The 27,853-nt window shown below is 37.4% G+C and overlaps 1 long non-coding RNA gene across 1 annotated transcript in view; it reads right to left on the bottom strand.

Moving 5' to 3' along the window:
* LOC135322246 (uncharacterized) overlaps positions 1–27,853 on the bottom strand; it is a 449,868-nt gene that overhangs the window by 338,111 nt on the left and 83,904 nt on the right. Inside the window, exon 2 of the long non-coding RNA XR_010382597.1 lies at positions 23,151–23,340. This is a non-coding gene — a long non-coding RNA (uncharacterized LOC135322246). The remainder of the gene's footprint in view (positions 1–23,150; positions 23,341–27,853) is intronic.

Below are 27,853 nucleotides of genomic sequence, written 5' to 3'. Positions count from 1 at the left end.
TCTGCTGTAGTGCCTCTCTGAAGCACCCAGATAATACTGTCTCATGTCTATTTCCTAAGTTTTTCAGGTATGAGAAACCACCACCAAGTGGAAGAAATTGACTACTTGATTATTGTGAGCACATGGTCCCTAAACCTTCTGGCACCTACGGGTTGACAGTGCTGAGCGGCCTGTTACACCAACATCAACCAATTGTGCAAGAACTCATCATGTACCCTGTGACCCACCTCCCTCACCTGGCCTTAAATATGCTTTGCTGAAACCCTTCAGGGAGTTCAGGGTTTTCTTGGGCAGGAGCCACCTCATCCTCTTTGCTTGGCCTTGCAATAAACCAAACTCCAACATTTCGGTTTCTTTGGCCTCACAGTGCATCAGTCACATGAACTTGCATTCAGCAACAAACACATAGTTTAGGAAACATGCTACTTAATCTGAGCTCCAGTTCAGTCATCTGTAAAATGCAGACAGTAAAAACCCTTTGTAGAGTCTGAGGATTAAATTAAAGTGTTTAAAGTGCTCTGCATAGTATTTGAAATTAAGTGAGTCATCAATACGTATTAGTCTCACAATTAACATTATCAGCACTACTATGTGTAGAGCAGTAATTAAGATTTAGGCCTAAATATCCAGAGAGAACTCAAATTTGAAAACATACATGCACCCCAATGTTCACAGCAGAACTATTTACAATAGCCAAGACATGGAAACAACCTAATGTCCATCAATAGATGACCAGATAAAGCTGTGGTGTATTTATACAATGGAATACTACTCAGCCATAAAGAAGAACAAAATAATGCCATTTGCAGCAACATGGATGGAACTGGAAATCATTATTCTCAGTGTAGTAAGCCAGAAAGAGAAAGAAAAATGCCGTATGATATCACTCATATGTGGAATCTAAAAAGAAGAAGAAGAGAACACTAATGAACTCACTCATCCACAAAATAGAAATAGACTTGCAGACATAGTTACCAGGGGAAAGGGAGTGGGAAGGGATACATTTGGGAGATTGAGATTTGCAAATGTTAGCCACTATATATAAAAACAGATTTAAAAAATATCTTCTGTATAACACAGGGAACTATATTGAGTATCTTTTAATAACCTTTAATGAAAAAGACTATGGTAACAAATATATGTATATATACATGCATGACTGGATCATTGTGCTGTACACCAGAAATTACACACTGTAACTGACTATACTTTGAATAAAAAAAATTTAAAATAAAGAAGACCTAAATACAAAAAAAAAAAAAAAAGTATTTATGCCCAGAGTTTCTGTTTAGACCTGGAGGATACTACCACTGCTGCCTCCTGATGGCTGATTTTATCCACTCAGCCACCTCTCCATGTTACAGTCAGCATCTGCAGCTTAACTGCAGCCCACCTGGAAGCCTTGGGACCTAACAGCAACAATCCTCTCTGATGTGAGGATGCCTTGCTTCTGGGTTTCCTGTTACTGGGCTCCCCCTAGCCATGGATACTCCATTGTTGGACCTCCCTGCCAGCTGGTGAGTGCTCACAGAGCTGTCACACATACCTATCTGCTGGACTGGGTCTTCTTCAAGTTCTTGGAGACTGGTCTGCCTCCCACCTCCCAGCTACTCCAACTGCCTACCCTAGAACCCTTTCTGAATCAGCCCCACCTAGTTGGAAGCAACATGTGAGTGCTATTTGTATTCAGGGAAGGAAATATTTCACATTCATTGTCACTCTTGTAGCCAAGGGTCAGGGCTAATCAGAAAATCCAAAATGAAGTTTTCACTGCCTTCAAAACCAGCCCATCCTTGATTTTTAATTTCATCATTGCAAAAATCTATGGAAGATAAATAGTAACTGTTTCCAGTATATAAAGAAATACAATATTTTCTAAAGATTTTTGAGCTATGTTTACAAGCGATGTTGGCTGGGTATTTTATTAGCTTCAACAAGCTTTGTAATTACCATTTTGCATGCCTCAAAAATATTTTGGGAAGTGTTTCTTCCTGCTCTGTTTTCTGAAAACCTTTTATAAAAGATTGTTATTATGTCTTCCTTAAACATCTGAGAGAATTCATCAATGAAATGGCACAGAGTTCTCATTGTGGGATATGTTGATAAAGAATTAAATTTCTTTAATAGCACAGAGCTACTCAGATTTTCTATTTTATTTTGTGTCATTTAGGTAAATTTTATCTTGTAAAGAATTTGTTTATTTCATCTAACATAAATTTATTATCATATTCCCTATCATTCTTAGATTTGTAATTTTTTTTAATTTTCTATAACAGTCTTGCTACATTTTAAATTTTTTTAAATTGTGGTAAAACACACATAATATAAAAAAAAATCTTAAACCATTTTTAAGTATACAGATCAGCAGCAAGTGCATTCACATGTGCAACCAGGCCCCAGAGCTCTTCCCAGCTAGCAAAACTAAAACTCTGTCCCTATTAAACAACTCATTCTGTCCTCCCCACCCACACTCCCAATCCTGGCTACCACATTCTAATTTCTATTTCTATAAATCTGCCTACTCATATACGTAGAATCATACAGTATCTGTCCTCTTGTGACTGGCTGATTTTATTTAACAAATTCCTCAAGGTTCATCCATGTTGCAGCATGTGTCAGAATGCCCTTCCCTTTTAAGGCTCTGGGACAGTCCACTGTAAATACACCACCTTTCATTTAACCTCTCATCCGTGATGGGCATCTATGTCCCTACCACGTTTTGCTTACTGTAAATAATGTCTCAGTGAACATGGATGTACAAGTATCTCTGAAATCCTGCTTCCAGTCCGTCTGGGTATATACCTAGCAGTGGAATGGCTGGATCGGATGGTAATCCTGTTTTTGATTTTTTGAGGAACTGTCGTGTGTTTTTCATAGAAGCAGCACCACTTCACATTTCCCCAACGGATGCAAAGGTTCCAATTTCTCCACGTCTTCACCAACATTTATTTTCTGTGTGTTTTTTTTTATAGTAGCCATCTTAGTGGATGTGAAGTGGTCTACATTTTATTTTTTATTTTTCCTTCCAGTACCAGGCACTATTGTGAGTGCTTTACAAATACTCTTTAGTTCATTTCATAGTCACAGCCACACTATGAGTTGAGTATCATTACTAGACTTTGTGACAGAACATTTGTGGGTCCAGTTAAGACACTGGGCAATGGTTTTATCTTTCAAGATAGGAATTTGTGCTTCATTAAGCATAAGAGAACACCTTTTAATCAAGGTCTGATGGCCCCCCTTCTAAGGTAGCACCCTTCTGAGCATTCTTGCAGATGTCTTACTGATTAAGACGTTTCTCCCTCTGGTTATTGGTTAAGTGATCTATTTCCAGCCTGTGCAAGCTCCAGGAATTGCTCTGCTCTTTTACGGTTGTTATGTCTCAAGTCTCACGTGCTAATACTCAGCTGAGGACATGAGGGGACCCCCTGCACATCTCTGGAGCTCTGACTCAGTGGCGCCTTCCTCTCTGATGCTCCGTTTTGCATGTGCCAACTGGGTCTCCCTAAATTGCAGAGCTACCTCTTCAACTTACAAGACCACTGGCCTCCCTCCCTCCAGGGCACTCATTGCTTTCCTCTCTCAGAGATCACAGCCCGTATGTTCAGTAGCTGAAAATTGTTTCATATCTTTTCCTCTGTTTTTTTTTTTTTAACAGTTAAAAGAGAAAAAAGGTATATACTGTTCTTCTTATTCTACCATGGACAGAAGCAGAAATGTCTAGTCTTCCTAGGATTTTGATCAGTTTTCTAAGTCAGGTGTGTCAATTTTCAAAGACACTTGGTTTTTAGCACTTTACCTAAGATATGTCAAGATTCAACTATTAATTGTTAAAAGACAAATAAAACCACAGATTTTTTGGTGAATTTCATATCTAATACTGGGGGATCTAGATTGGTGCAGTGAGAAAGTTACTGAAAATCTCTAATTTTTATCTGTAAAATAATGGGAAATCTGTTAAATGAAGAAAATCAGTTTCTACCATATGGCTTCCCGTAAAGATGACATGGAATAATGCCTGTGATGGGCTGGGTATATTTTCTAACACAGCAGTTCTCAAAGTGCGGTCCTCAGAGCTCTGTGGGTCCCCAAGGCACTTTCATTGAGTCCATGATGGCAAGACTATTTTCATAATAATAATAAGATATTATTGACTATGTTGACATTTGCACTGATGGTGCACAACTCATGATGTGACAAAATGAGAAATACACATAAAGTAAGAACTTTTTCTTTGTGAAATATGATGGTTGCCTTGAGGAAAAGTATTTGTGCAGCAGTTTGAGTTGAAAAGTAAACTAACTCCTTATTTGTGGAACACTAGTTTTACTTAAAAGAATGACAACAGACAAATGTTATGAAAACTCAAGTATTTGACATTTTCCTGAAAATGAACAAAAGGAGCTTATTTCAAGAAAAACAACTGACAAGTATTTGTTACCAAAAACATAACTCAAGAATTCACACACAAGTTAGAATCTTGGAAAACTTCTACCTGGCACAATGAACTCAACATTCATAGGATTTTCAGAAGAGCTCACTGGTGATATTAACAAGTGTAATGTTTTGATACTGCAAAATGAAATGTGTCAACATTTGGATGGACTGTATAATTCAGTAAACCAATAATTTCCAAATGGCGAAAGTCACACATAGGTAAAAGATTTATTAGAAGGGCAAAGGAGATCAAGGATTTTTGTGTAACACAGTATGAAAAGTCCATTGATATGGTTTCTGATTCCACATTGTGACTAATCTTTAGCGAACCACCACTTGCCAAGTTTTGGTGTACTATCAAAGAATAGTCTCAATTACATGACTGATTTTTTTAATATTCCTGTCTTTTTTCCTGTCTTTCACTCATATCTGAGGCTGCATTTTCTTCATATACTTAAATAACATGTTGCAGCATATTTAATATAGAAAAGGTGACATATCAAGTATTCAGCTGTCTTTTATCAAGACAGACATTGAAGATATTTGCAATACATAACTTCAAACTAAACTTTTTCTTTTTGAAAGATAAAATGTTTCATGAAATTTTCTATGAAGGGAAACTTTTAATTTCATTATTATTTCTTTTTCCTTTTTCAGTGTTATTAGGTAGAACTTACAGTTCAACTGCACATACACATTCCATTGCATGTAAATACATATATACAGTATATTCCACATTTTTTTAGTTCTCATATATGTATGAGTTATTGTTTCTAAGAACAGACTAGAGCTTTTTTTTTTATAGTTATCAAAGGAATAAAGCCAACTTTAAAATAAGAATCAACAGAATGTGGTAATCCAGTCATAAAGGACAGTCGAATGTGCTTACACATATTCAAGGATTCAATCATCTTAGTTATAAATAATACGTAGTTCAATTTTGTCCTTTATTGTTATTATTATTATTTAGATTCCTAATATGAATGATGTCATATGGCATTTTTCTTTCTCTTTCTGGCCCCCTTCACTTAGAGTGACAATCTTCAGGTCCATCCATATTGCTGCAAATGGCATTATTTTATTCTTTTTCATGACTGAGTAGTGTTCCATTGTATATATGTACCACATCTTCTATTATCCAGTCATCTTTTGATGGACATTTGGGTTGTTTCCATGTCTCGGCTATTGTAAATAGTGCTGATATGAACTTTGGGGTGCATGTGTTACTTTGAATTTCATTTTTCTCTGGATATAGGCCCAGGAGTGGGACTGCTGGATCACATGGTGTAAGTCTATTTTCAGTTTTTTAAGGAACCTCCATACTGTCCTCCACAGTGGCTGCACCAATCTACATTCCCACCAACAGTGTAGGAGGGTTCCCTTTTCTCCACACCCTCTTCAGTATTTATCATTTGTAGAATTTTCAGTGATGGCCATTCTGGCTGGTGTGAGGTGATATCCCATTGCAGCTTTGATCTGCGTTTCTCTGACAATTAGTGATGCTGAGCATTTTTTCATGTGCCTATTGGCCATTTGTACGTCTTCATTGGAGAATTGCTTGTTTAAGTCTTCTGCCCATTTTTGCCTGTTTCTTTGGTATTAAAGTGTATGAGTTGTTTGTGTATTTTGGAAATTAGTCCCTTGTCAGTCACATCATTTGCAAGTATTTTCTCCCATTCTGTAGGTTGTCTTTTCATTCTGTTGATGGTATCCTTAGCTGTGCAAAAGCTTGTAAGTTTAATTAGATCCCATTTGTTAATTTTTGCTTTTATTTCCATTACTCCAGGAGCTGGTTCAAAAATTATATTGCTATAATGTATGTCCTTGAGTGTTCTGCCTATGTTTTCCTCTAGGAGTTTTATAGTCTCTGGTCTTATATTTAGGTCTTTAATCCATTTTGAGTTTATTTTTGTACATGGTGCTAGAGAATGTTATAATTTCAGTCTTTTACAGGTAGCTCTCCAGTTTTTTCAGCACCACTTATTAAAAGACGGTCTTTTCTCCATTGTATATTCTTGCCTCCTTTGTCACAGATTAATTGACCATACCTGAATGGGTTTATTTCTGGACTTTCTATCCTGTTCCATCAATCTATGTGTCTATTCTTGTGCCATTACCATACTGTTTTGATTACTGTAGCTCTGTAGTATAGTCTGAAGACAGGGAGCATGATTCCCCTGGCTCCATTCTTCTTTTTCAAGATTGTTTTGGCTATTTGGGGTCTTTTGTGTTTCCATACAAATTTTAACATTTTTTTGTTCCAGCTCTGTGAAGAATGTTGTTGGTAAGTTGATAGGGATTGCACTGAACCTGTAAATTCCCTTGGGCAGTACAGCCATTTTAACAGTATTGATTATTCCAATACAAGAACACAGTATATCTTCCCATTTGTTTATGTAGTCTTCAATAGCCTTCATCACTGTCTTAGAGTTTTCAGCATATAGGTCTTTTGCCTCCTGGGGTAGGTTTATTCCTTGGTATTTTATTCTTTTTGGCACAATGGTAAATGGTATCATTTCTTTAATTTCCCTTTCCGCTATTTCATTGTCAGTGTATAGAAATGCAACTGACTTTTGTATATTTATTTTGTATCCTGCAACTTTACAATATTCATTGATGAGTTCCAGTAGTTTTCTGGTCACTTCTTTAGGGTTTCCTATGTATAGCATCATGTCACCTGCCAACAGTGACAGTGTTACTTCTTCATTTACAATTTGGATTACTTTTATTTCTTTTTCTTCTCGGATTGCTATGACTAAGACTTCCAAAACTATGTTGAATAAAAATGCTGAGAGTGGGTATCCTTGTTCCTGACCTTAGAGGGAATGCTTTCAGCTTTTCCCTGTTAAGTATGATGTTAGCTGTGGGTCTGTCATATACAGCCTTTATCATGTTGAGGTATAGTCCATCTATGCCCACTTTCTCGAAAGCTTTAATCATAAATGGATTTTGAATTTTATCAAAAGCTTTTTCCTGCATCTAATGAGAGTATCATATGTTTTTTAGTCTTCAATTTGTTAATGTAGTGCATCACGTTGATTTGTATATATTGAAAATCCCTGCACCCCTGGGATAAGTCCCACTTGATCATGGTGTATGATCCTTTTAATGCACTGCTGGAGTCGAGTTGCTAGTATTTTGTTCAGGATTTTCAAGAATATAACAGCAAAGAAAAGAAAATTAAAGGCCAATATCATTTATGAAAATAGACGCAAAAGTCCTCAACAAAATATTTTTTTTTATTATTTATATTGAGGTATAGTCAGTTTACAATGTTGTGTCAATTTCTGGTGTACAGCATAATGCTTCAGTCATACATGAATATAAATATATTCATTTTCATTTTATTTTTCACCATGAGCTACTACAAAATATTGAATATATTTCCCTGTGCTGTACAGTATAAATTTGTTTATCTCTTTTATATATATAAAAGTCAATATCTGCAAATCTTGAACTCCCAGTTTATCCTTTCCCATCCCCCACCCCCAGGCGACCAAAAGTTTGTATAGTCTATGTCTGTGAGTCCATTTTGTTTTATACAAAAGTATATACAAAAGATATATATATATGTATATATATGTATGTATGTGTGTATATGTGTGTGTGTGTATATATATATATATATATACACCACAACTTCTTTATCCAGTCATACAGAAGACATTTTTTAAATCTATTTTTACAGATAATGGCTAACATTTGCAAATCTCAATCTCCCAAATGTAACTCTTTCCACCCCCTTTTCCCCTGGTAACCATAAGACTATTTACTATGTCTGTGAGTCTGTTTCTATTTTGTAGATGAGCCCATTAGTGTTCTCTCTTTTTCTTTTTTAGATTCCACATATGAGTAATATCATATAATAGTTTTCTTTCTGTTTCTGGCTTACTTCTCTTAGAATGATGATCTCCAGTTCCATCCATGTTGCTGCAAATGGCATTATTTTGTTCTTTGTAATGGATGAATAGTATTCCATGGTATAAATATACTACAGTTGCTTTATCCTGTCATCTGTTGATGGACATTTAGGCTGTTTCCATGTCTTGGCTATTGTAAACATTGCTGCTATGAACATTGGGGTTCAGGTGTCTTTTTGAATTAAGGTTCCCTCTGGATATATGCCCAGGAGTGGGATTGCTGGTTCATATGGTAAGTCTATTTTTAGTCTTTTGAGGAATCTCCATACTGTTTTCCATAATGGCTGCATCAAACTGCATTCCCACCAACAGTGTAGGAGGGTTCCCTTTTCTCCAATATTTATCATTTGTGGACATTTTAATGATGGCCATTCTGACCGGTGTGAGTTGATACCTCACTGCAGTTTTTGTTTGCATTTCTCTGACAATTAGTGACATTGAGTGATTTTTTTCATGTGCCTATTGGCCATTTATATGTCTTCACTGGAGAATTCCTTGTTTAGGTTTTCTGCCATTTTTGGATTGGGTTGTTTGTTTTTTTCTTAAGTCATATGAGCTGTGTTTGTATTCTGGAAATAAAGCCCTTGTCAGTTTCATCTTTTGCAAATATTTTCTCCCACTCTGTAGGTTGTTGTTTTGTTTTGCTTATTGTTTCCTTTGCTTTGCAAAAGCTTGTAAGTTTAATTAGGTCCCATTTGTTTATTTTTGCTTTTTTTTCTATTGCTTGGGTAGACCACTCTAGGAGAACATTACTCAGATGTATGTGAGATAATATTTTGCCTATGATTTCTTCTAGGAGATTTATTGTGTCTTGTCTTATGTTTAAGTCTTTAAGACATTTTGAGTTTATTTTTGTATATGGCGTAAGGGAGTATTCTAACTTCACTGATTCACATGCTGCTGTCCAGTTTTCCCAATACCATTTGCTGAAGAGATTGTCTCTATTCCATTGTATGTTCTTGCCTCCTTTGTCAAAGTTTAATTGACCAAAAGTTTGTGGGTTCATTTCTGGGCTCTCTATTCTGTTCCATTGATCCATATGTCTGTTTTTGTACCAATACCTCGCTGTTTTGATTATTCTAGCTCTGTAGTATTGCCTGAAGCCTGGGAGGGTTATTCCTCCAGCCTCATTCTTTTTCTTCAATAACACTATGGAAATTCTGGGTCTTTTATGATTCCATTTAAATTTTAAGATTATTTGTTCTAGTTCTGTGAAAAATGTCATAGATAACTTGATAGGGATCGCATTAAATCTGTAGATTGCCTTGGGTACTATGGCCATCTTAACAATATTGATTCTTCCAATCCAGGAGCATGGAATATCTTTCTATTTCTTTAGGTCATCTTTAATTTCTTCAATCTATGTTTTATAGTTCTCTGTATATAAGTCATTCACCTCCTTGTTAAGTAGTAAAGTCTTTAGAACACACTGTTAAGTTCTTCTTTCTCATCTCACAATAGACTCCTGACACTTATTTCTTGATCACGATTAAGCTCTCTGACTTGAGAGATTCAGATATAATAGCTAAATTGTTGCAAAATCCTAACTGTGACACCACCAGTATTGCTCTTTCCATTTTGTATTTCAGAAATATTTTTAAGCAAGATAATACATAATAAAAATGTTCAAAAAAGAAAAACCAGGAAAGTGATCTTCAAGTATCTTCTTAAATAAATTAATTGACTGCTGAGAAGAAAAAAAACTTCAGCAAAGCAACTGCCAGAAAATTAGCCTAAAACTGAAATGAAAACAATCATAGGCTACCACTTTATTTTGCCATATGTTACGTAGGCTTTTAAAATCTTGCAATTTCTAAAATAAGCCACTGAAAGTCTTAAATAGTGCTCAGAGTGAGAAATGAGGAATTTTGTGGTGTTATATATTTTTGTTGCTGTTGTTAAGTGTGGTGCTGAAAATGAATATTCTCAACCACTGAACTGATAGCATTTTATTTGCAACCTACTATGTTTATCCTAGTGGGCTCCAGCCATCATCTTTTGCTATTGACACCTAGGAAAAAAAAATTTTTTTCAGTTCCAAGAAGAAATAGTGATGGAAGAATTCATGTGGTTGTGTTTTTCCAGTTTGTGCAAGTATTTCTCTAACAAAAATTCAAAGGCAAATCTCTAGAAATCTAAAACAGAAAAATGTAATGAAAATCCATTTTGGGAAAGCTAAATTATGTTTTCAACCTAATGCCTGCAATATTTTATCTTTTAACCTTAAGAAAATTTTACTAATCCTTTGGTGCCTTAAATTCTGCCTGGTCAAATAAGTTTTTAATCCCCCTTTTCCCTTTAAGACTATAGATTTTTTTTTATTTTTAGTTTTTTTGTGAAGATGCAACATAGTTAAAAACTATTAGTTGAGTGTCATCTTTATGTTTGTGAACAGCTTCTAATAAGAAGAAATAAGACCAGGGTAATGAAAGGAAGGAGGTACTTTGAACTTTGATTTTCCCTTCTTTTTTTTTTTTTTTTTTCCTTTGGTTTTTAAGTTCCATCTATAAGACAGATTTTTATTATGCAATTTTACCACATAGTAAGCACATTTATAAACATGTATAGTATTGTTGGGGGTATTATTTCATTTTTAAATAGATTGAACAACCCTTTTGCTTACCAATGCATGATGCAAAGTGCTTCATTTTTGAACTATTGATGATTCCCTTAAACAAGTGTGTATTTTTGACAGATGTTTAGCATTGATCAACTTCAGATTTATATTGCCACCAGAGAGATGCAGAACATCTGGCACTTTGGAAAATGATCCTTTCTTGATTTATTTAAGTATAATAAATGTATTTACATGACTGTGATTCTGAATGTTGTACTAATAGACTCAGACTAATGAATCTGAGAGTAACTTAAATATCCATTCATTCTCCTGCTTCACTGGAATGATTCTCTAATCTTTGTTTTTCCCTTTTAGCTAATTCTTCTAATTCATTACCTAATTGCCTAAGATATAAAGAGGCATTTTGCCTAAATGAAGCAGCATCAGTAAAACGAATGAGGCTAGACTTTGACTATGATATCCATTCCAGGACTTAATCACTTATCCACAGAAGATTATCTCTGAAAGGCCCTACTCCCTCTTCTGTTTCTCTCCAACAACACTCCCTTACATAATCTAATGGCACTTTATTTGATTTGCATTTTAATGAAAGTAAGCTTATGCATGGGAAAGTCTGTAAAGTTTAAAGTCACATGGCAGTCAGCTTTATTTTTAGCATTACAATGTTACCTGAGCATCCTACCCTAGGTTTCTCTTTCAACAATACTTGGAAAAGAGTTTTGCTTGACTATATGAAATTAACTCCCAACTGCTTTTCTATAAAACAGGAAAAAATATACCCACAAGCTTCCAGGAGGATAATCAGAAACTACTGCCAGATTTTGTTGGAGATTCTGTAGCAAAGGGCATCACATAGTGAAGATAAAATAAGCAAGTGTAGCTACACTTTCCCCTGATCACTTCCCTATTGGCTATTACTCATTAGCTACTAGAGTCCCAATAGAAAATGCAAGGTAACTAAGGTGGGGTTTTAAAGATAATTTAATCAGGAGACTAGTTACAAAGATGGGGAAAGGAACCAATAAAGAATACTGAAGCATGCTGGGAAAGCACAAGCAAAAGATATTGAATGGAGATGTGAGGATAAAATTCCAGCCCCAGAATCTCTGATCAGGCTGAGCCTGTGAAAGCAGCAAATGCCACTCAGTCTCACCATGGTACTTTGGGGGCCCACTGGATATGCAATATATATCATGTGCAACTTGCTGGCTATGCTAGAGAAAATATGGAGATCTTAACATACCCATCCAGTTAGAAGAAGAGATGTTATCTTCTGGCCACATACCGATAATCCTCATGTTAGAAGTCACAAGTAGTGGTAGGTCATGCAGGGGACACCAGTCCAAAACACTGACAGTCCCATATTTGCAGTGAAGACCCCCTCCATCAAGCTTTCTTCCTTCCTACCACAAATTTCACAAGATTTCCTCATCAGCTCTGCAGAGGTACCCTCCAACTATGCCAGGGACCTAGACAATTCTTTGTTCACAATTTTGTTGCCATTAGAGCAAAATGTAAGTTGCTTTTAAAATCTTAACCTTACATACTGTGCTTCTAATCAATCTCTCTCTCTCTCCCTTTGCAAAAAAACATAAGTTCTTGTATGAAAAATATGAAACAAACAAAGAAACAAAAAGATCTGAGTGTAAAAGAGTAGAGAAGCAATCAGCAAGAGCCTGACAAAAGTTGAAGATTTTTTAAGTTCCTGGAACAAGCTATAATTTTAGAGGGAGAACAGGACCAAAACCATGGAGCCAAAGGTTGGAGCGGGGCAGAAGAAAGAATCCATCCTGTCTCCTCCTCACTCTAATCTCCCATTGGCCAAACTCAACCGGAAGCGGAAGTTCAAAGAAGAGGCAAAGAAGCAGGGCAGAATTTATTGGGGGATAAGCAGCAGTCAGAGAAAACTCAATTATGTTATTAAAACTGTGGTCATTTTGTAAATCAAATCACATTATAAAATCAAAAGGGTGATTGTCAACTTTAAAAAAGAGATGTGAATTCTCATTTTAGGCAAATTTTCAATCATTTTATTTTAAAAATATTTTAAATCAATATAAAAATCTCTGAAATTATAAACATCATATAAAGTAAGACTAATTTTTCTGAGTAAAAGATTTCTATTTTTCCTTTTAGAAAAAGACTGTGAAAAACAATAGCTTCAATTTCTTCAGCTAAAAATTACTTAATGTTATAACAGACCTCTATCTGCTACTATAGAGCTACGGTTCTAATTTCATACAATTGAATGGTCCTTCCGTTAGCAAATCTCCTGATTCAGGGTGGAGCACATTTTCTTAAGTTCTATGTAATATATATAATGCCATATATAATTGCTACATAACAGAGTATCTAATTTAGAGGTTTGTTTCTTTCACCCTTTTTTCACCCTTTTGCTCTTCTCAATTACTGAGTATAATTGGCTTTAGGAAAAGATAAAAATTAAGCACTATAAAATTATAGATATACACCCATACATTATATCTATATCTATAAATACATCATATAACCACCACCAGATAAAGGGAGAGAAAATTAGAATTTCACTTGGGATTGGTCAGCCTAGTTTATAAGAGAATTCTGACAATGAATTGCTCATTTTTCAGCTCAGGAAAGTGTCCCTTGGGCTTCCTTATCCTTATTTCTGCCTGCTGTACACAGTCAACCTACAACGTCCTGCTGAGACACAGCATCCAGTGTTCAGCTCACAGCCCACAGAATGTGGCACAGGTAGAGTGAAAAACAAAGAGGAATCCCCATTTGGCAACTCTCACAATAGAAGAGATTCTAGCAAAAAACACCCACAGATGTCCAGAAGTGAAAATGCAATGAGGAATAAGATATTTACCTGGTCTCAAAGTATTTATTAATTATACAATATACATACACATTACAAAAGAAAAAGTAACTTTAAAATGCAGAAACTTGACAGAAAAACCCAACTGATGAGAGCTAACATTATCATTATTTGTCCCTGATATGATGAACTGAGAACACGCATGTAGTATTCTTGTCAAAACTGAGTACGTGAATTCCATCAGGATGAAACACCAGACAAACCTAACTTGACAGTCAGTCCACAAAATATCAGGCCAGCGCTCTTTAAATACACCAATGCCACTGAAGACAGGAAAATGGGGAACTGTTCCAGAATAAAGGACATTAAAGACACTGGATTCCTGAATGCAAGGCATGGTTTGGAATTTCCTTTCACTGTAAAGGATAATAGTGGGACAAAGGAAAAGCTCTGAATATGTATCAATGTTAATTCCCCGATTTGATTATTACGTGGTTATGCAAGGGAACGTTCTTGTGTTTGGAAATACACAGTGAACTTTACCACATAAGAAGACATGAACTGCTCCACATAAAATGACATGAATTGGACAACACAGATGACATGGAAAAAGAGCGACAGAGAGAGAGACCATGAATCTTAACGCTTAGAGAATCTTGATGAAGTAGTATAGAAGTACCTTGTACTGTTCTTGAAAAGGTTCTGAAATCATGTCAAAATTAAAAGTAAAACAAAGGGGAAGAAAGATGGGAAGACTATGACAGGCAAAGGAGAACGATGGCAAAACAACCAAAAGACCTAGTCCTTCATCTAAAGCAAACCAAGGAATATGGGATGAAGTTCTCTGGTCAAGAGCGAGCGATGCCCATCCCTTCTCTCACTAAGCAGAGGTTATACTCCCTACTGTAGCAAAACCAAGGAATGGAAAAGACCTCAGGGTAGAGTGACTAGGGGAGGCTACAAGGAGAGCAAGATCCAGGAATGAGCATTTGCATTCACATTAGTCCATCAGCTGCATCTCCCCACCCCCTCCCCTTCTGCCCCTCCTCCAGCCCAAGGCACACAGGCTGTGAAACACAGCCTGTCCTGAAGGGACTGGGCTTGTTGCCACAATGGGTGCTCTGGGTCAACCGTGAGGACAGTTGACGCTGATCAGAAACACCCTCCTTGCCTCACCCCTACACCAAACCCTGCTGCTGAGCGCCCCAAGCATGGCTGACATTAACGCTTCCAGCAGCCTGGCAGAACGGGGGCTCTGAGTCAGGCTAAGAATTTTTTAAGTAAATAGAGACTTCCAATTTTTCCACATCCTTGACAACACTTGTCTTACGTGTTTTTGATGACAGCCATCCTAGCATGTACGAAGTGATGTCCAATTGTGGTTTAGATTTGCATTTCCCTGATGGTTAGTGATGCTGAGCATCTTTTCATGTACCTGTTGGCTGTTTGTATGTCTTCTTTGGAGAAAAGTCTATTCAAGTAACTGGACTATGGTTTAACTGGGTTATTAATTTCATTGTTTTGCTATTGACTTGTAGGAGTTCCTTATGTATTTTGGTTATTAACCGCCTATCAGATATACGGTTAGCAAATATTTTCTCCCATTCTGGAGCATGCCTTTTCACTCTTGTTTTCTTTTCCAAGTGTTGGGAGGACGGCAAGAAATTGGAATCCTCTGACGCTGTTGGTGGTATGCAAAATGGTGCAGCCACTGTGGAAAACACTGTGAGGTCTCTTCAAAAAACTAAAAATGGAACTACGAAATGATCCAGCAACCCCCCTTGTAGGGGTTTATCCAGGAAATGCAATCAAGATCTCAAGGAGATATCTTAATCTCCATGTTCACTGCACCATTGTTTACAATAGCCAAGATAGGCAAACAATCTAAATGTCCATCAGTGAATGAATGGATAAAGAAAGTGTGGTGCATACATACAGTGAAATATTATCCCACCTTAAAAAAGAAGGAAACACTGTCATATGTGATAACACGGATGAACCCTGAGGATATTATGGTAAGTGAAATAAGCCAGTTTCAGAAGGACCAGTACTACATGATTTCACTTATATGAAGTATCAAAAAAAAAAAGAGTCAAACTCATAGAAACAGGTTGTACAATGGTGGTTTCCAGGGACTGGATGGGGGGAGTGTGAGGCTGTTAATGGGTATTAATTTTTAGCTATACAAGTTGAATAAGTTACCTATAATCACAACATTGTGCCTATAGTTAACAATACTGTGCTGCTAAGAGGGTAGATGTTAAGTATTCTTACCACAATAAAATGACAACTGAAATAAAAAGGTCCCTTGAGCTGCATCACACACCCCACTAAAGAAAAGAAAAAGGGTTACATTTTTGGTTAAGTTTCTGTGATGGATTAAGGATGGTCTCAAATTCCTTATGACTCTGTCATGAAGGGAGGTCTGCTTTTTGTTTTCATGTTTTTCTCAGTGATTCTGCAATGGACCTGTGACTTTGTTGACTAATAAAATATGGCAGAAGTGGCACCTGACCAGCTTTCCAGGTGGCCTTTGAGAAACCTGGCAGCTTCTGCTTCCTCTCTTGGAATACTTATTCTCAAAGCCCTGAGCAACTAAGAAATCTGACTGCCTGCCGGACAGAACAAGTGCAGAAGCCTTGCAGAAAGGGGGAATACTCAGACTACACAGCAAAGAGGCCCTGCATCTCTATCATCCCAACTGAAACCAGCCCTCCATTCCTACCCTCCCAGGACACCAGACCCGTAAGGGAGTCATTGTGAATATCCCTACCAGCCTGAGCCCCCAGATGGCTCCCACCCTCGCTGATAGCATGTGGAACAGAAGGTGCACCCGGGTGAGCCCTTCAGCCTCAGAGTCACAAGAGGTCAGTAAATGGATACGGTTTTAAGCAACTGAGTCTTAGGGTAGTTTTCCATGCAGCAAAAAAAAAAAAAAAAACATGGTAGCCTTATATACCCTCAAATTTATAATTATTCCATTCATTCAACAAGTATTTTACTAGACATTTATTAAGGAGCCAAGTGTGGGCTCCTGGCTGCTATTTCTGTCCAGCTGGAAAAGAAACATCAAACAGATAAGAACCTATCAATTCATATACGATATAATGCAACTAGAATGAGGTGTGTGGTATGATGAGAAGGGATGGGTCCACGCGTGACAGCCAAGGCAGTGAGGATTAAACTGAGCTCAAAAGAGGTGGTGGGAGGTAACTCAGCATGGAAGCAGCAAGCACCTGTGGGAAATCACTGTAGAAAGACAGAGCACGGCACACCGAGGACTAAGAGAAGGTCACTGTAGCGGAGACTCAAAACACTGGGGGATACGTGGTCAGCTGAGGCCAGAGTCAAAGACAGAGGCCAGAACTAATGTAATAAACAAGCAAACAGGCACTGTCTTGTTGGCCTTGCCGTCTTGCTACCTAGAACATTTTACTTCTTACTACCCAGCAGAGCTGATATTCAATAAATGCTAAATGCTCCCAGAAAAGAAGGAAAAGATAAAGGGAAGGACACAGTGAGTTGTTCTTCCCTCCTGCACACCCTGCTTACACAGGAGTATGCTCTCATTCAGTGGTTCTCAAAATCGGCTGCTTCTTAAAATAATCTGGGATTTAAAAAAAAAAATATCCTCATCCCCAAGCTGGAGCCCATACCCAAATTGGACCACACACGTAATGAATTAGAATCTCCTGGTTGGGACCAGACATCCCAGGTACTCCAATGTGCAGCCAAGTTTGCACCAAGGAGTGGTGTTTCCATCAGTCCATGGTTCTGTGTGGTCAGGTGGGGAAAGTTGGTGCCCTGACTAATTATCTACACAGACCTTGCAGTTTTAAGGGTCGGGAAATTAATCTAGGTCCTAATGCAACCCGACATTGGTAAGAAATGGGGAATAACAGACCAGCACTAAGTATCACTAGTTATTACTGAGAACCTGACATCTAATTTAAAAAGTATGTCCCCATGCCTCCGTATAAATGAATTATGTAAGCAGCCTACATAGGGGCTATTTACTGAAACATTCACATAGTGGAATATATTGAATAAATATGCCAGATAATAATGAGCAAATCTAGTTAAATGATTAATATATCATGGACTGTTTGATGAAAAAATATTTTTGATCACAGATCTCAGCACCAGCCCAGCACAAAAATGTAATTTGTGTTCCAACTGATGGCTGCAGATAAATTATAAATTAGTAATGCTGGTTCAATAACTCAGTAACAATTGTGGAAAATACCCATACACGGACATACTATTTTCAATAGTTTATGAAAGATAGTTTTGATGCATAGGCCAAGCAATCTTCATTTTTCTCACTCCTTACTGTTGCCTACTCTGAGGTGTCCTATGAAAAGCCATTCTGTCTAATTTCACTAACATCATGAGGGTCGTTTTCATGGAAGTTCTGAAATCTGAGAATTTCTCAGCATTTGCCTATGTAGAAATGGATGCTCTGAAGACATGAAAGTGTCTGTCATTTAAAAATAAAATATTACATCTTTTTATAGATAATATACCTGTAATATTAGCTTTCTCTTCTATTTTGAGGCCCTGTATTCTAACAAAGAGACCTTTTCATAGAAGGAATGTGGCTGCTTCTTAGAGCTCCAGCACCCCTGGCAAGACAGACCCTCGACCTTGGCTCATAGACTACACCTTCATGTTTCCTTAATACCAGGAAGCCATGTTTCCTGCATGGTGCCTCATATAGAACCATTTGTCTTCAAATCTGTGTACATTTAACCTTGAAGTTGTGTTCAATTTCTTGCTACTGACTAGATGCATGTCTATATTACTCCTCTCTGTGTGTCATGAGCTGAAAAGCAGGCACTCCCACCACGTGGCCTGCAGTACCAGCACCTTCCCTGTTTACTGGACTCTCCCCAGTATCTTGGTGATGCCCCCTCTCCACATGATCATCACCGTGACCTCCGAGCAGGGGCTATTCCTGCGCCACGGCGCTGGCTAGGTGCTGACCTGCATTGTTAATAACTCTTATGACACATCTGTGAGACAGGCACTATTATTCTGATTCTAAAAGTGAGGAGATGGACACACAAGGATTCTCAGTGACTTGACCAATTCCCTGAGCCAGAAAAGAGCACAAATACGATGAACCAGAACTCCTAACCGTAAGCCCAGGGTTGTTTAACTGCATTCCAACTGGAGGGGATCTGATTTTACTCAGTTAAGAAGACACTGTCTCTAACATTCATTCTAATGGGGTAAATATTTGGTTCTGAAAGCCCCCACCACTTGGAACGATGTCATAAATCCCATTCTCATTTCTAGGTATTTACTGTCTTTATCTTAAAAAGAAGTGTGAAACTTCAATCCAAAAATGGACTGCTATTTTCCCCTGCTATTGCATTGCTGCTTTATGACAATATTTTTTCTGTAAATTTTCTGAATTGGCTTTTTGTTGGACATTACTAAATCCCTAAAATTATGGACTCAGAAGTCAGGCAGACCAAATTCAAGTTTTGCTATATCCTGCCTGAGTGACCTCAGTCAAGCTCATTCACCTCTTGGTGTCTCAATTTTCTCATTTGTAAAACAGTGTTTAAAATAAAGCCCAGAGGCCAGTTTACTGCATGGTAAAGAGAACTAGATAAGATCATGCATATAAAGAACTTAGCACAGTGCTCCAAAAATATTCATGATGATGACAGTGACAGTAATACTTAGAGGGACTGATCTTTCATTGGATGGGCTTTGTTTGGGTCAATCTGTTGTCCGTTAATTGACCTAACACTTTATCTGACTAATTGTAACCCAAAGAGTGTCACACTACAAATACAGTTTCAATCTCTCTCTCTCCTTCCCTACCTCTCCCTCCTTCCCCCCTCTCAGGAACTAAGCCGTGTTATTACCCAGCAGTACAAAGGTCAGCCGACTCTGAAATGAATAAGCCAAAGTGGCATTTTCTTTGTCAACTTCCACTTTGGTAGATGAATCTCAGAAGAGGATACTTTACAGCCCCTAACAGTTGATCAGGGGCTAGAGCAAAGTGAAAACACAGGGCCCTGTGCTCAAAAAACAGGGAAAAAGTAATGCTAAAGATACTACATTATAAAATGTTTTCCTCTCTTCTGCAGTCAGTCCCCCTCTCCCTCCTGCTTTCCCTAGAGCAAGAACCACGCCCTTCCCCTCTTTAGATCTGCCACAGCCAGGACGGTGCGTAAAAGCAGCTGATTAAATGAGGCATGATGGATGAATAACGACATCCCTGAATCTGCGATCTCTCCATTTCCGGGCCCCACCTTCAGCCGACAGCATCCTTCCCTCTCACGTCATTAGTAGTTCCCAAGCCGGCTGCCCTTTCTTCTAACTTCTTCTCACCTCAGTCCATACCGCCCCACTGCCTAAAAGAACTTTCTGAAACGTATGTTCTGTTTGTATTAACACTATTAAAAACTCTTTGTGGCTTGCCATCAGTTCCCCTAAAAATTACACCCTTCTTATAAAAGCTGTTACTACACTGCTTTTGCAGCAATAAGATGCATTTGGTTTGTCTGCTTCTTTGTGTTTATTTACTTATAGATTTGAACTTGTCACTCTTTTTGGAACATTATCTGGGTGCCAACTCCTCCCCTGTTTGATTCCGCTTTCCCAACTGATACAATTATTTTATTTTACAATATAGTTTTCACTAACTTTTCTTCCTCTCATTTCAGTTGCGATGTCCCCTCCCGTGTGTACCTGGGACCACTGCTTGTGCTTTCATCTTACGCATCATGTAAGCACACAAGGTGAAGGTCTGTCTCCTCCACCAGCCTTGTAAGCTTCACAGGGGCAAAGCCGAACCTAGTCCCGTTCATCGCCATCTCCCCAAAGTCCAGCAACATGCCCAGCACTTAACAGAAGCCCCATATATGAGTTTATAAATGAATAAATGAACAAACAGATGATTAAATGCCACTAAGGATGTTAAAGACAATTTGTGTTTCACATTCTTAACAGGCCTCTCAGAAAAATTCTAATCCTGCCCAAAGAGTCACTTCCTAGAAGAGATTCAGGAAAAGAAGGAGGGAGGGGAGTTGGAACCACAGGCTTTCAATACAGTCAAAAACCTCCCTCGCATACAACTCTTTGGGTCACTCAGCTGTGGGTTAGCTGCTGGCAATGCCCACCCCAGTACGTGGCAGGGCTGGAGACATCTAAGGCCAATGCAATTCATGGGGAAGCAGTCTTCTTGGCTGAACAACTTATAATGTACAGTGTATAACTGTCTTGATATATACTTTTGACACAGATTTGATTAGTGTTTCTTTTGCCCTTGTGATAAGTAAATTTGTATCAGATGTAAAGCTGCCTGATTTCTTCTTGTTATAGGTAAGTATGTCCTTGGGGATTTCACATCTCAGGTTGTGGCTCAACACCACAAACAGAAGAAAAATGAGAGGAAAAATGGGAGGCAACCAAATTCTTCCCAACGATAGTAACAATAATGGTAGGAGAGGCATCAGGGGTATTCAGAGGGGCAACTTGCATTTTTTAAGTATATACTATGTGCTATTCCCTCTGTGAAATGCTTTATGTAAATTATCTTGTTTAGTTTTCAAACATCCTTACAAAAGGTGTTCTATTGTTTTCCCCACTTTGTAGGTAAGTAAAGAGCTTAGCGAGATTAAGACACCACCAGCTAAGCAGATGACTCCATATGGCTAATAGAGACACAAACTGAGATCTCTCTGCTGGGACATAAGGCCAACAGCTTATGTCAACGTTGATGGAGAGCAATGGCTCTCGATTTGGACCTATTTTTATCTAGGACATGTAGTTCCATTTTTAGCAAAGAATCACCTCATTTGCTTCATCTTCTTTGGAAGCCTGCAGACAAGGTAAGGGAATACCACTTCCTACTGAATTTCTTTTCAAAAGTTGGCTCCAACAGGCTCTGTTCTTGGCACTCCAAATTGGAGAGAAAACCGTACCATTTTACACAAGCAGAACACTCAGTGTGTTTACAAATAACTGTCTAATATCAACCAAGAAAACCGCATCTTGTCTCCGCAAAACCCACAGAGAACAGTTATATCCATCTAGGTGTAAATGTTTATGTTAACACAATGGCAATTGTTCTTTAAAAGTATCCCTAAATACATTGTATTTTAAATGACTGTCAACATTCCTAGTATCTTATAGCTTTAATGTTGCACTTAGGTCCTAACACATTGAATAAAACTAGAGCTCAAATCATTGTAATTAGATTTTTCTATTTTCTTTCAACAAAAATGAAACCAAAAAACTAACAGAAGAACCAAAACACTATCTTAGCTACAAAAGGTGCCTGGTATTTTTAAGAACAAAGCACTTACTTTTGGTTAATAGTGATTTCTGACACCTTGAATGCTGATGCATTTTCCCAAGATTTTAAATAAATGCCTCAGTGACTTCTATCGGTGCATCTCAAGGCGAGGAAGAATGATTCCCAGTGTTTCCAAAGAGAAGGCACTCACCTTCACGCTACACTGTGAGGATGGGCTGTTCTCGCTCTCATTTTCTTTGAAGGACGTGAGGACCAGAGATGGGTCTGAACCAGGATCCTCCCCAGGGCAAAAGGTTGACTGAGTATTTCCATTTCAGTACTCACATGGAGGGTTTCAGGAAGCCAGACTGTTTTCAGAGTTTCTCAGAAAGCACTGTCTTCATGTCAAAGGTTGCACTAAGGTGACATTTGTGCTATTTGCCAGTTTTCTTTCTTTCACATTTAAAAAAAAATATTTAACACATACCAGGAAAGTGGTAACTGCTTTAAATAGCTTATTTAATTGTAACTGTTTCACAAGCACTACATGAGATGAAATAACTTGCTAAGAGAGAGTGGTGGGTCAAGGATTTAAACTCTACTCCTATGACCACAGGTCCCCTGGTCTTGGTGGCTACGCTCTTGTGTCCCAGATGAAGATGCATGAGGTTCAAGAAGCAAGCATTACAATCTTAAGGACCATAAGTCCATATTATAAAGCAACCATCGTAAGGGAACAAGTGACTTAAGATTGACCTGAAACCAGACTGTTCCCGAATGTTCATTCATTTGTTACAATAATAAACATCTGTTACCAGGCACCCAGTGACCATGATTCCCTTGGGAAATGGGGCCTTCTTGTCATGAAACACTCCATGTTTCCAAACAGAGCTAGGTGGAGCACCCAGCACAATGCAAGGAACTTCCTTTGGCTACAAAGGTGTGTCTGATGGAAGCAAAGCCAGATCCAAACTAGGTAGGTCCAAGTCACAGAAGCAGATACCTTGCCCTACTTTCAGAATAATGATAGCCTCAGTGTGGTTCAGATATTTAAGAAAGAGTGGTAAGAAAGGAGGTGGGACGCTGAACCAAATGTGCAACAATGACAAGGACAAAGCAAAGATACACTGGAGACAAGCATGTTCCAAAGAAACTTACCTCTAGAGAAGTGAATGCTGAAAACCGTGCAGGATGTTTAGTGGAGAAAGAGCCAGGTGGACCTCAGGTACAAAGTGACCAAGCAGATGGTAGGTTCTCAGTGAATCTATGAACTTGACTCCTGGTGGACTCAGCGCTACTGGCTCAAGCCACAGAGCCAAGCACGGCGCTCCCGCTAAGAAGTAAAAATCTGTGAAAGAGTAAAACCACAAGTTCAGTACAAAAGATCTCACTAGGGCTCCTAATCAGGAAATATTACGTTCCCAAACAGAAAAAATAAATGTGTACCCAGATAAATGAAAAAAAACTGCATGTATATATGCATATATATACATATATATTGCATACACACACATGTATATTGAATAGAACAAAACTAAATCCAAGTTTATATTTAAATCAGCCCTTTTAAATGGTCTGAAAAAGAAACCTGCATCTTCAGGAGGGAATGAGAGAAAGGCTGTTTGACCACACGGCGTGTTCAATTCTGTCCTGCTTTCTAGAAACATTTACAGCAGAAGGAAGGTTGATAAGCTCCCCTGGTGGTAGTCAGGGCACACACACTAGAGAGGCAGAAGAATGAATTCTTCTTATTTCCATCCAATCTGTTTTTCTTTTCACTCTAATACAACATGCCAAGCGCTCCTATTATGGTAATTCACTGTAATATGTATGAAGAGATGACCCTGACACCAGGCAAAGCAAAGAATGTGTCTTTTTCTCAGATAATTGAAAAACAGACACCATCATTTTCTTTAGAAATGAACCATTAGATTGTCTACACAGCACAGTGACTAGTGGAATCCTTAAGGAACAATGCCACCTGTATTTATATATTTCTGGACAGGTACAGCTGATGGTATAAACTCATTTTATGGGATTGCCAGAACAGCTGCAGGAAAGAGATAAAGACATTTTATCATTTTAATTTGCTATCACCTAAACATAACGGCAGCGTAACAAAATTGCCTGGGATTGTTGCAAATAATCTGTCATCAGAATTGATGGTGTTCACCAAAGTAGTTTCATTAGCAAACTTCAGTCTGTTCTTGGGCTTGAAAATAAAAATCTACTTTACGCCATATGAAAATGCCCTTGGTTCTTCCTGTACTGATAAATAACAATAGCATTAACTGCAGCAAAACTGATTTGGGATAAAGAATGTTATTCAGCTGAAAATCTAATAATTATCCTGGAAAGGTGTATCAAAAGAAAGTCCATCCAGATTGCCTGACTTAATAGAATTACTACTTAAAGCCACATTTATATCTAGGTTTTAAAAGCATCTTAATTCTTATTCACTGAAACAAAACTGTTTATGTGATTCTTAGCATTTGTTAAAAGCCAACAACCTTGATAAACTCAATAAAGAAAGACATGTATTCCCAGAACCTTGTGATCAGTTTGAAGCCAGATCATTTTTTGTGTTGAATTTCATAATAAACAAATACCTTAAGTGGTCAGAGACAGAGTTATCAGTCATTATGGCAACATAAAAATTGGGATAACTCCATCAGGGGCTTACACTGGGTCCAGGGATTGGGGGGAGATTATTGGTTTGTGTTTCTCATTAAGGGGAGAAGAATTGTTGCTGACATAGATCTAAGGACCTAAGACATACACGGCCTCTTTTGTACCCACTGGAGAAGCTGTAGCTCTCCTATGAGAGTATTTCCCTGCTCGTCCACAGATGGGTTATTGCTTCTTCCTTGAAATGCCAATGGCCCTTACTATTTGTACAACTCAGTTAAACATAGGTCATCTGTTTTCATAGTCACAGAGCTGAGAAAGATTTTTGGGAGAAGGGCAACTGGAAATAACATCATTGGGGATTAAGTGCCAGACATTGCTCAGAGAGCTAACGTTGGGGGAAAGCTGGGAACTGAGAACATTTTCCTTTGACCCCAAAACCTCTCCATAATATTGTTGTTTTCATCAAACACCCAGATAGGTGTGTAAGTAATCTGAAATCAGTGATGAGGTTTTACCTATTTCTGTGCACCCAGCACTATCTGCTCAGCCATGCTTATATAAAACCATTCAGTAGAGATTTGTAAACCACAGTTTACAACTAAAAGAAATGTTGCTAAAAAGCTGTATTTGGGGAATTTGACTTCGCAGCATTTTAGACTTCAAGGGACATTCAAACTCATCCCATTCAATTCCTTTATTTTACTTTTAGTTAGTATTTATTATATAAAAGTAACATAAGCACATAGTTTTAAAAGTCAAGTTATAAAAATTTATAGCAAAATATGAAATATGCCCTTCATTCCAAACCAGTGGTTCTCAACCAGTGATAATTCTGCCACCCAGGAGGCATTAGGCCATGTCAAGAAACATTTTTGATTGTCACTATTTGGGGAGAGGGGTTGCTGTTAGCATCTGGGGCGGAGAGGCGGGGATACTGCTAAGTGTACTAAAATACACAGGACACATGCCCACAACCCATTTCAAAGAACACCAAGACTTGATCAGACAAAGGGAGAAACTGAATAAAGGATCCAGCCTAAACTTCCAGGAGCTCTGCAGCTGCCCCACCTTTAAAAACACACTTATGACTCATTAGTTGCAAATTATCTGCTGCGATCAACTTTTAGATAATTTTCATATAGGGTGTAAGGTATGGATCAAATTTTATTTTATTTTTTTGTCAATGGGATTTCAATTGTTCCTGCAGGATTTGATAAGAATACTATCTCCACTGAATTGCCTATGCATACTCTGTGAAAATCTATTTCAAGTATAAGTGGGGGTCTATTTTGGGCCTCTCTATTCTGTTGCAGATCCATTGATGTATTAGTCCATTTTTACAATGATACCATATTGCCTTGACGATTGTAGGTTTACACGAAGTCTTGACATCAAGGAGCATTTAGTTCCCGAACTTTGCTCCTTTTCAAAGCTATTTTGGCGACTCAGTTGTTTAGATTTTCTTAGAAATTTCCTATACATTTTAGAATAAGCTAAATATCTACTAGAATTATGACTAGAATTTTATTACACCTATATATCAATCTGGAAAAGATTGATATCTTCATAATTTTGGGTCATTACACTCATGAACACAGTGCATCTTTATTTAGAGCTGCTTAATTTCTCTCCGTACCCTTTTGTAATTTTCAGTGTACAAGTTTCTGATATCTTTTTGCAGACTTACTCCTATGTATTTTATACATTGTCTCTACTTGTTTGTAGCTAGTGTAGAAATGAAACTGATTTTGCATACTAATCACCAGCCTGAAGCATTGTTAAATATACTTACTAGCCTTTTTTTTTTTTTAACCTGTGAAATTTCCTATGTAGGTCATCATGTCTTCTGTGAATAAGACTATTTTACTTCTTCCTTTGCAATCTGGATGCTTTTTATTTTTTTTTTCCTTGCCGTATTTCACTGGCTAGAACATCTAATCCAATGTGGACTGGAATTAGCAAAAGTAGACATCCTTTATTTGCTTCTGATCTTAAGATGAAACCATTCAGACTTTCACCGTTAAATATGTTAGTTGCAGGGTTTGTTTTGAAGATGTTCTTTATCAGTTTAAAGATGATCTTTTTGATGTCCAATTTTCTGAGTGGCTAATTCAAAAACAAATCTTGGATTTTGTCAAACGTTTTTTCTGAATTTAGTGTGATAGTTGTATGGTTTTTCTTTTTCAGTTGTTCTTATGATATTGGATCAGATTAATTTTGCGATATGAAAACAACTTTGTATTTCTGTGATAAATTTCACTTGGCCATGATGTATTATCCTTTGTATATGTTATAGTTATTACTACATTTGATTTATTAAAATATTTTTTGAGTTTTTTGTATATACACTTATGAGAGTTACTAGTCTATAGATTTCTTGTCATCTCTTCCGCTTGTTTTGATACCTGGGTAATGCTGGTTTCATTGAGTAATTTGGGAAGTGTTCTCTCTTCTTCAGTTTTGCGTAAGAGTTTGCATATAATTGGTATTTCTTCCTTAAATGTTTGGTAAAATTCACTAGTGGAGATATTGAGTCTGGAACTTCCTTTCTGTGGAAATATTTACCTAAAAATTCAATTTATTTATAGATAAAGGCCTATTAGTTTATCTATTTCTTCTTGGATGAGCTTTGGCCATTGCTGTCTTTCAAAGAATTTCACCTGGGTTAATTCCACAGAATTTCATTTCTATCTCCCCTGGGTTCTCTCTCCTTGAACCATTGCCTAGAACCTTCTCAAGGCAGTAAACTTGGGGAACTGTAAGACCATGTTCACTGCCTTTCATTATCTGACCTCAATGTCATGAAAGCTGTTATTTTATATATTTTGTCTGCTTTTCTTTTTGTGGTTTTGTTTCAGGTAGGTAGGTAAATCCAACCCTTGTTTCTCCATTTTGCCTAGAATGGGAAAGTCACAATTAACTCTGAAATACATCAAAACTTAGAAGACTGATGGATTTATGGGTATGTGATTAATCAAGTTAATAACAGAATACAGATGGTAGGTATTTGACTATTCACTTAAAATTATTTTAGTTTTTCTTTATGTTTGCTAACTTTCATAATAAAATATTAAAGTTACCAAGTCAATATTATAAGAATTACATTAATCATACAAATCAAATTGATACGAATTAGTATTTATTCTTTCAACTAAGGTATACAGTATTTAGCCTAATCTTAATAAAGTCTGTTATTTAAGTTTCATAAAACTTATGTTAGCAAAACTTTT

This window comes from Camelus dromedarius, chromosome 10 (genome assembly GCF_036321535.1).
Source record: "Camelus dromedarius isolate mCamDro1 chromosome 10, mCamDro1.pat, whole genome shotgun sequence".
Classification (NCBI taxonomy): domain Eukaryota; kingdom Metazoa; phylum Chordata; class Mammalia; order Artiodactyla; family Camelidae; genus Camelus; species Camelus dromedarius.
This window is presented reverse-complemented; position numbering and strand designations above follow the sequence as displayed.